The 8689-nt window shown below is 34.9% G+C and overlaps 1 long non-coding RNA gene across 1 annotated transcript; it reads left to right on the forward strand.

Annotated features, from left to right (window-relative positions):
- Positions 1–4664: 4664 nt before the first annotated feature.
- On the forward strand, positions 4665–5597 carry LOC148765325 (uncharacterized). The gene is made up of 2 exons (XR_016029539.1): positions 4665–5058; positions 5249–5597. It is a non-coding gene; the product is annotated as an uncharacterized LOC148765325 (long non-coding RNA).
- Positions 5598–8689: the final 3092 nt, after the last annotated feature.

Below are 8689 nucleotides of genomic sequence, written 5' to 3' on the forward strand. Positions count from 1 at the left end.
TCGAATATCTTGAAGGTAATGAACCTAAATATTATAGGTAACCTTTGAAATCTAGAGAATTTGTTGCTTGGTAAATTCTAAGAATGATGAGATTAAGTCTTTGGATGTTAATTGTACTTCGATTCTTGTGCCTAAACCTGTTGCATGCTCATTGGTTGAATGTAAATGGCTATTTAAGGTTAAGCATCAATATGATTATGTTACATATAAAACTAGGCTAGTGGCTAATGATTTACCCAAAAAGAAGGCATTGATTATACATAAATATTTGCTCATGTTGTGAAATTTATAAGTACAAAACTGATGTTGAACTCTGTGGTTATGTGGATTTAAACTTTGCAACTGATTGGGAGAATAGAAAATCCTCCACTTCTGTTTTAATTACCTTACATAGTGCATGTCTTAGCTGGAAATCCCAACTTAAAAATATTGTAGCCCTTTATACTACCGAGTCTGAGTATATCACTGCTACTGAAGCTATAAAGAAGCTATTTGGCTTAAGGGTCTTCTGTTTGAATTGGTTTCCTAAAAAAAAATGGTGGTATTTTCTGATAGTCAACCTCGCATTGAACTGTGCAAAAATCACGTGTTTCATGATAAAACTAATCATATTGATGTTAAGTTTTATGATAAATCTATCTTTCCCAAATTCAGTATTTCCAAACAAATAAAAAGCGATAATTGAGCACTAAAATGGCTTTATTGAGCACTAAAATTATGATCCTTGCACTTGATCTCACTTCCAAAAATCAGGAATCAACTATATCGTTATTTAAGATAAAGTTGATTCCCAGTTTTTGGAAGTGAGTTCAAGTGTAGGACAAAGAAGACAAATGACAAATTCTAACTTTAAAGACCAAATAATTTATTTCCAACCAAAGAATACTTAGAAGTTGTAGCTGTTGAATTTGAATGCCTATCAAAGTCCACTCATCTGTTGAGACAGACTACATGTTACGACATTAGGTGACGTAACAGAATTGTTGTGTTGTCACAGTAATAAATCTACGAAAAGCAGAATAAAGAACACAACAATTTAATGTGGTTCGGATACAAACGTACCCTACATCCACGAGGACTTGCAAAACTAGTTCAGATTTATGTGTACATTAATAGGACTTAATAAAACACTAAAGACTCCCTCTTTATGTGATACGCCGTTCTTGCACACGACTCGAACTTGTTGATAATCAAAGCAATTCCTCCTCCGCACTCTTGGACTTCCTCCAATGTTGAACTCCCTTCAAACGGCGGATCGACCTCTCCCGAGATCTTTTAAGCACTTCTCCCGAAACGCCGATCTTCTTTATGGCCTGGTAGAAGAAACCTGTTCTGTTGCCACACCTGCCGTGCAGACAGGGCTGCAGCACGGGCTGCACCCTTCAAAGCCTTTATGCTGGGATTTTTCTTATTAAAGCTCCATCGGACTCATATGAGGTTGAGGGCCTTATATAGGCACGAAATCCACCACCCTAAACCTAACTTGGGCCCTAAGAAATCGATTAACTAGGTAATAGAATCCTAGTCGATTTCTACTTCTATTCTAGATAAGTACAAAAGATACCTAACTAGAATATAATACATGGAAATAAATCTAAGTCCTAATAACAATATTACAAAAATAGGACTCTAATTAATTCCAAAATAAACATGGAAAACAAATCTTTGCCAATCTTTAGCTTCCACGTATGGCGGATTTCTTCAATCTTCACAAATAGAAATCTGGTGCCAACAATCTCCCCCTTTGGCATAGATTGGTTAGAATCCATGTTTAACACGAACTCCCCCTGCAGATGAGATTTACTCCCCCTGCAACAGAGATGCCACTTTTCTTCACCCGTCTTGGTCTTCTATCAGAGTGTCCCATCACGGGGCACGTTACAACGCAGCGGAATTGGGTGAATGCCGTGACAGACTTCCGTCTCAACCTTCCTTGTGAACACACGTCATCCAATAAGCAAAGCAAACAAATCAAAACCCAAAATCGGACACTAAGTATATCTAGTGACCCGCTCTGATGCCAATTGTTGAATTTGAATGCCTATCAAAGTCCACTCATCTGTTGAGACAGACTACATGTTACGACATTAGGTGACGTAACAGAATTGTTGTGTTGTCACAGTAATAAATCTACGAAAAGCAGAATAAAGAACACAACAATTTAATGTGGTTCGGATACAAACGTACCCTACATCCACGAGGACTTGCAAAACTAGTTCAGATTTATGTGTACATTAATAGGACTTAATAAAACACTAAAGACTCCCTCTTTATGTGATACGCCGTTCTTGCACACGACTCGAACTTGTTGATAATCAAAGCAATTCCTCCTCCGCACTCTTGGACTTCCTCCAATGTTGAACTCCCTTCAAACGGCGGATCGACCTCTCCCGAGATCTTTTAAGCACTTCTCCCGAAACGCCGATCTTCTTTATGGCCTGGTAGAAGAAACCTGTTCTGTTGCCACACCTGCCGTGCAGACAGGGCTGCAGCACGGGCTGCACCCTTCAAAGCCTTTATGCTGGGATTTTTCTTATTAAAGCTCCATCGGACTCATATGAGGTTGAGGGCCTTATATAGGCACGAAATCCACCACCCTAAACCTAACTTGGGCCCTAAGAAATCGATTAACTAGGTAATAGAATCCTAGTCGATTTCTACTTCTATTCTAGATAAGTACAAAAGATACCTAACTAGAATATAATACATGGAAATAAATCTAAGTCCTAATAACAATATTACAAAAATAGGACTCTAATTAATTCCAAAATAAACATGGAAAACAAATCTTTGCCAATCTTTAGCTTCCACGTATGGCGGATTTCTTCAATCTTCACAAATAGAAATCTGGTGCCAACAGTAGCAACATACTCTGATACAAGCTACTAGGACGACCCAACTTATTACAGTGTTCCAAGGCATATACTACTTGATAAAATCTTCATGAAAACATTTTAAAAAACGATGAAGTTGTGGAAGAAAACGGCAATTATGACCACAACAAGTCCGCTAGTCATCGAACTAACATCGTTTGTTGTTGTTGTTCCTATTGTTGTTGTTGCTGGTGGTGGTGGTGGTGGTGATTGTGGTAGACGTGGACGAGTGGGGGTTCCCGTAGGTGGTGGAGGAGAACTAGTGGGGTTTCTCTTTGGTGGACTTTTCGTTGAGATGGAGTCATAGCCTAATATTAATATATAGTTTTGAATCCATTTCAAACTGAATACGTGCATGTTCAGCCGTCGTTAGCCGTCGGTCTCCTTTGTTGTTTTTTCGAAAAATTATTTTCATTATTATTACTGTCGTAGTCTGTAATATTAATGTCTGAGACACTAATATTGTTGTCAAAGACGATAAAAAATTAATGTCAAAGACAATAATATTATTGTGTCAATATTAATTTTTACTGTCCTAATTTCATTATTACTGTTTGAGACGTGAATATTGTTGTTAACACAGTAATATTAACGGATTAACTAATTTTATCATCTCCGACAATAATATTAGTGTCCAAGACAGTAATATTAATAATATTTCTGTTTGGCACAGTAATATTAATATATATTAGGCCTCGTTTAGTTGCCAAGATAAGATTAAATGGTATGATGAAACACAATTATACTATTAGACCTTTGATAATCCAATAAAAAACATGTTTTGAAGTCAAGACAAGGCATGACAAAATAATATTTGCGGGTCGACCCGACAAGTTATTGGGGATACCAAACATGCATCAAATAAAATCTAATTATTTAGTTAATCATGGTTAATCTACCCAACCAAACGAGGCCTTACTGTGTTAATATTAATATTATTGTTTTGGCATTCAATATTACTGTTTCAAATAGTTATTATTTTACAAGAGGAAAAATTAAAATAAAAAAAAAAAGTCAACGTCAGATACCGCCCGGGAAAAAAATCATAAAAAAAAAAGTTATAAAAAAAAAAAGCAACGCGGAAACTTGCTGGAAATAATAAATTCATAATTTTTTTTTTCTCGGAAAATTGTGAAACTGGAGGTTAATGGATCAAAATTGTGCAATATTGGTGAACTTAGAGTTTAATGGATGAAAGTGATCTAAAGTATATCATGAGAGGTATTTTAAAAAACAGACACAAAGATGAATTTATTTGCGAAACTGTTTTTGGTAGGAATATATGTGCATTTAAGTCCTCCTTCTTTGGGTCATATGCAACTCGCACATATTTTAAGCATTGATTACTTGACAGAAAATGACCTCCCTCTTTTTTTTTTCCTTTTTAAAATTGATGACTTCGTTAGTTCACTTATATATTTAATCACCTCTTGAACATATCAAATATTCTGACGATTTAGGTTGTGTATGTGTATACTCAATATTATTGACAAAAAAATATTATGCAATAAATTTATTGAATACAATGCGATAACCTAGTATTAGTAGTAGGTACAAATTTAATTGGCCGTGTACGAGAATATATTGGCTACTTTTCCTTGAAGCAAGTTGTCATGATGTACAATTTCAATCTGCTAAAAGTCTTTGTATAGTGATAGAGTTGACTTTAGGTTCGTCAATGGTTGTTAATGATAAATATAATAGGGGATAATTAGTGAAAACCCCCAATACATTTGATTATATAAGGATGGATATAACTTCATTTTACATATTAGTGAGAACCCCTTATTTTATATTTTAATTTAACATAAATTCAGATTTTAAGTGTTATGTCTATATTACCCTTAGTTATCATATAAAATCACCAAACCCTATTTCTCTTCTTCATCTCTTTTTTCTTTCCAGCCTCCACCTCTCTCTCTCGTTTCTATCCCTAATCCCAAACCAGATCTCGTATGCCCACTGCCACCCTCCGTCAACCGCCGTCGTCGCTGCCCTCCGTCCACTGCCGTGTCGCTGCCCTCCATCCACCGCCGTCGTCACTGCCCAACGGTGCCCTCGTTAATCCTTTACTCTTTTTGAGTCTCGCCAAATACCAAAATTTGTCATTCAATAGGCAACAATTGCTCCCCGATTGCCTCGAGTCGCGGCTCTTGCCGATTCATTCAGCCCGATGATGAAACCGGTAATAAAAAAAATTCATCGGAGCAAAGCAGTTAATTCATCCTATCTTTTGCCTATTTTAGATCGAATTTTCAGATTCGGGTTAGATCTGTATTTATGATTTTCGATAAAAATGTGGTTTGTAGTTGATTTTCGATATATTGTAGAGTGTAGTTGATTTTTTATACTAATTTTCTCTGAAATCATTTTAGGTATCCGCAGCGGCGATCTGATATGGCACAGTGGTAATTGACGGTTGACGCAAAGGGATTTGAGTCCTTTCTTCACCTGAGAGTCATTGGCATGTAGACGTTGGGGGGCGGTTGAGACGGTGACGATGGAACAAATCACCCTCACAGCCTTCGGATTCAACACATGGTCGGTGGAGATATAGCCCTTTCTCTCGATGGATATGCGACTGTAATATCCAACATGTGAATTGAACTATAGTTTTTTAATCTCTTAAATTGAGATTTTTTATTTTATAGTTGATTTAGATAAATTATAGTTGTTTTCGATTTTTATAGTTGGTTTAGATAATTTTAAAGTTCATTTGATAAATTTTTAGTTGATTTCAATTGGTTATGGTTGATTTTCGTTAATTTGTAGTTGATATAATTTTAGTAAACCTGCTATTAAAAATAACTATTTTTTGTGATTGTTTGTTCGAGAAATAAACGAAAAAAAAAATAGTTGTTTTCAGTAATTTATAGTTGATTATGGAAATAGTCAATTTCGAAAATAGTTGATTTCGGAAATAGTCGATTTTGGAAATAGTTGATTTCAGAAATAGTTGATTTTAAAAATTTTATAGCTGTTTTTGGAATTTTATAATCGATGTGAAAACAAAAAACTGGAAAATAAATACTAAAATGAAAAAAAAAATATTTTTTAAAATTTTTAAAATAAATAAACGAATATTATAATTAAAAGAAAAAAAAAAGTGAAATAAATATTAAAGTAGTGGAGAGTGAATAGGAAATAAGGGTAAATTTGAGAATTAAAAAAAATTGGACCTATCACTAATAAAGGAAATAGGGCTGGATTCATCTTTATTAAAAAAATGCTAGAGGGGGTTCTCACTAATAGTCCCATATAATATACACTTGGATATAATAATCACAAAGAATATAACAGTTGGCAACTTATCAAGAATAATAAGAGAATATTTATAACTTGTCAAACATCAAGTAAACTCTATTACTATAAGGCATATTTTGGTTGGAGGGATGGGATTGTGGATTCATTTTCAAATGATAATGTATGGATTGGTGTTAGTTGGATGGGATCTCCGCTTTGGTTGGTGGGATCCGGGTCTGTAGGATTGAAACCGGGTGTGCTAATCTCACGAATGATTGGGTTGATTGGGACGGATAATGTGGTTAATTATATCACCACCCTTTCTTCATTTTTTTATTATTATATTATATACCCAAAATAATGGAAAATACAGTTTGAACCCACCCATTTTTACCTTCTTACAGAAGCCATTTTTCTGGTTTATAAAATCGCCCCTCTAATTTTGTTGAGACTTAAAAAAAAATATCAGTAAAATTTTCATAGCTATGGCGTGTAGATAAATTAATGTCGAGGCCCCGCAACAATCCAAATTTGTTTGGGGCGAGTTCGTCCGGGTCAAACCGTCCCTCGAAGAAAGATAACGATGACAAGGGGCCAATCGACGGGGCAAACGATTACTAGGTGTCGTTCGAAACGTGTATCGTTTAGGAGACTTCATTGAACAATGGGAGTCCAAATTTTCCAATCTCCATGATTTCGGCTAGTTTTTCCTAATATTTTTCCGTATTATTAACATTAGTATTTTCCGTAGTATTTTCCCACATCCATGTAGTCGGCTAGTTTTTCAGTGTTAGTATTAAATTTTCCCGCCTTTGTATTTCGGTTTGTAATTTTCTTTTTCATGTTTCGTCACCTTCACCCATAATATTTATAAATATTGTTGTTTAAGTTTGCATGTTCTACTGCATTTCGGTCCATATATGTTTATAAACATTTTCATGTATTACGTTTTATAAATATTTGTGTTCTACTGTCAAGAATTTAACTTACCAAAATTTATTGAATATGTAACCAAACAATATTTAACTTACCAAAACGCAACGACCGAGGTACTTGGCTCGATATCAACGATCCGTAAGCCCCCAGGACCCCTCGGTCTCGTCAGTATAGTAACCCTCTGATTCAACTTCATTCACACCTTCATACGGCACAATAGCATATTCCTCGTTCTGTGCCCCCAACATATGGAACCATTGCATATGCCTCGTTAAGGGAGGCAAACTCGAAAGGGACATCGTCTTCATCCGCCTCATTGCCCGATCCAACTCCTTCATCAATCGTGATTGGGTCGTCTTTGTTGAAACTTTGTTTATCACTAAAGTCTATCGCCCCCGCTTCTTTCTCCGCGCACCAACTCACAAGTGTCGTAGAATAGGAAAACCCATTAGCAACGAAGAAATTTTACAATGCATGTTCCACCTTGTTCTAATCGTAAAAGGCAAAAATATAAGGTGACAGGATTAATGATTTGCACCTACGGAAATATCACACACAAAAAAAAAAACTAGGTTTATGTTTAAGTTACTTATTTTTCGGCCGTGTTTGCCATTAACAATGGTGATCCTACTAAGCTGACAACAAAAAACATGACATAATTATAAATAGAGGAAGATTTTGTGTATTTTATAAAAATACTAATATGGAGAATATAAGAAGAAAAAAAAACACAGTAATGCAAAATTATTTTTGTGGCCTAAGTCATTAATGATTAATGCATTTTGGAGTAAGCGTCTTTCAGCTATTTGCAGGCTAGATTACAATTCTACGAAACTTGGAAAACCCAATAATTTCAGTTAAGATGAACACCTAACCTACGGTTTAGAAAATCTACAAAGCTTGGAGAGCCTACGAAGCATGGAAAACCTACGAAGCATGGAAAACCCAACAATACTATTGAAGACCCAATATTTGAGAGATCAACATTCACATCTAATTCAAATATAACCAATGTAAGTGAAACCACTTATTTTTTTGAAAGCTTTTTTTTTCTGAATTTTTTTTTCCGGCCGGTTAACCACTGTTGATCGTCGGTCTCTGGCGTTGACCTTTTAAAAAAAAATACTTTTTTCTCTTTAAATTACTATGTTAACAATAAAATTATTGTCTGAGATAGAAATATTGAATGCCAAAACAGTAACATTACTGTCCCAGATAGTAATATTACTGCCCAGAATACTAGTACTATTGTCCCGAACAATAATTGTACAAATATTACTTTCCCGAACAACAATATTACCAATATTATTGTCACAAACATTAATATTACTGCATGAGACAATAATATTACAGTCGGAGACAGTAATATTAAGGTCGAAGATAGCAAAATTGCAGGATAACATGATAAAATTAATTAATACAGTAAAATTACTGTCTCAGACAGTTAAATTACTGTCTCCGATAGTTAAATTACTGTCATCGACAGTAATATTACTGTCGGAGATAGTAATATTGCAGGTCAAGACAGTAATATTAATTAAAATAATTTTTTTAAGGAAAAAAAAGTTTAAAAAAATTCAATGGCGACTGACTGATGGTCTCCAGCGGTGGTGGTTAGAATTGGGGTCAAAATTAGT

This window comes from Erythranthe guttata, chromosome 14 (genome assembly GCF_056151865.1).
Source record: "Erythranthe guttata isolate IM_541 chromosome 14, IM_541, whole genome shotgun sequence".
NCBI classification, from domain to species: Eukaryota; Viridiplantae; Streptophyta; class Magnoliopsida; order Lamiales; family Phrymaceae; genus Erythranthe; species Erythranthe guttata.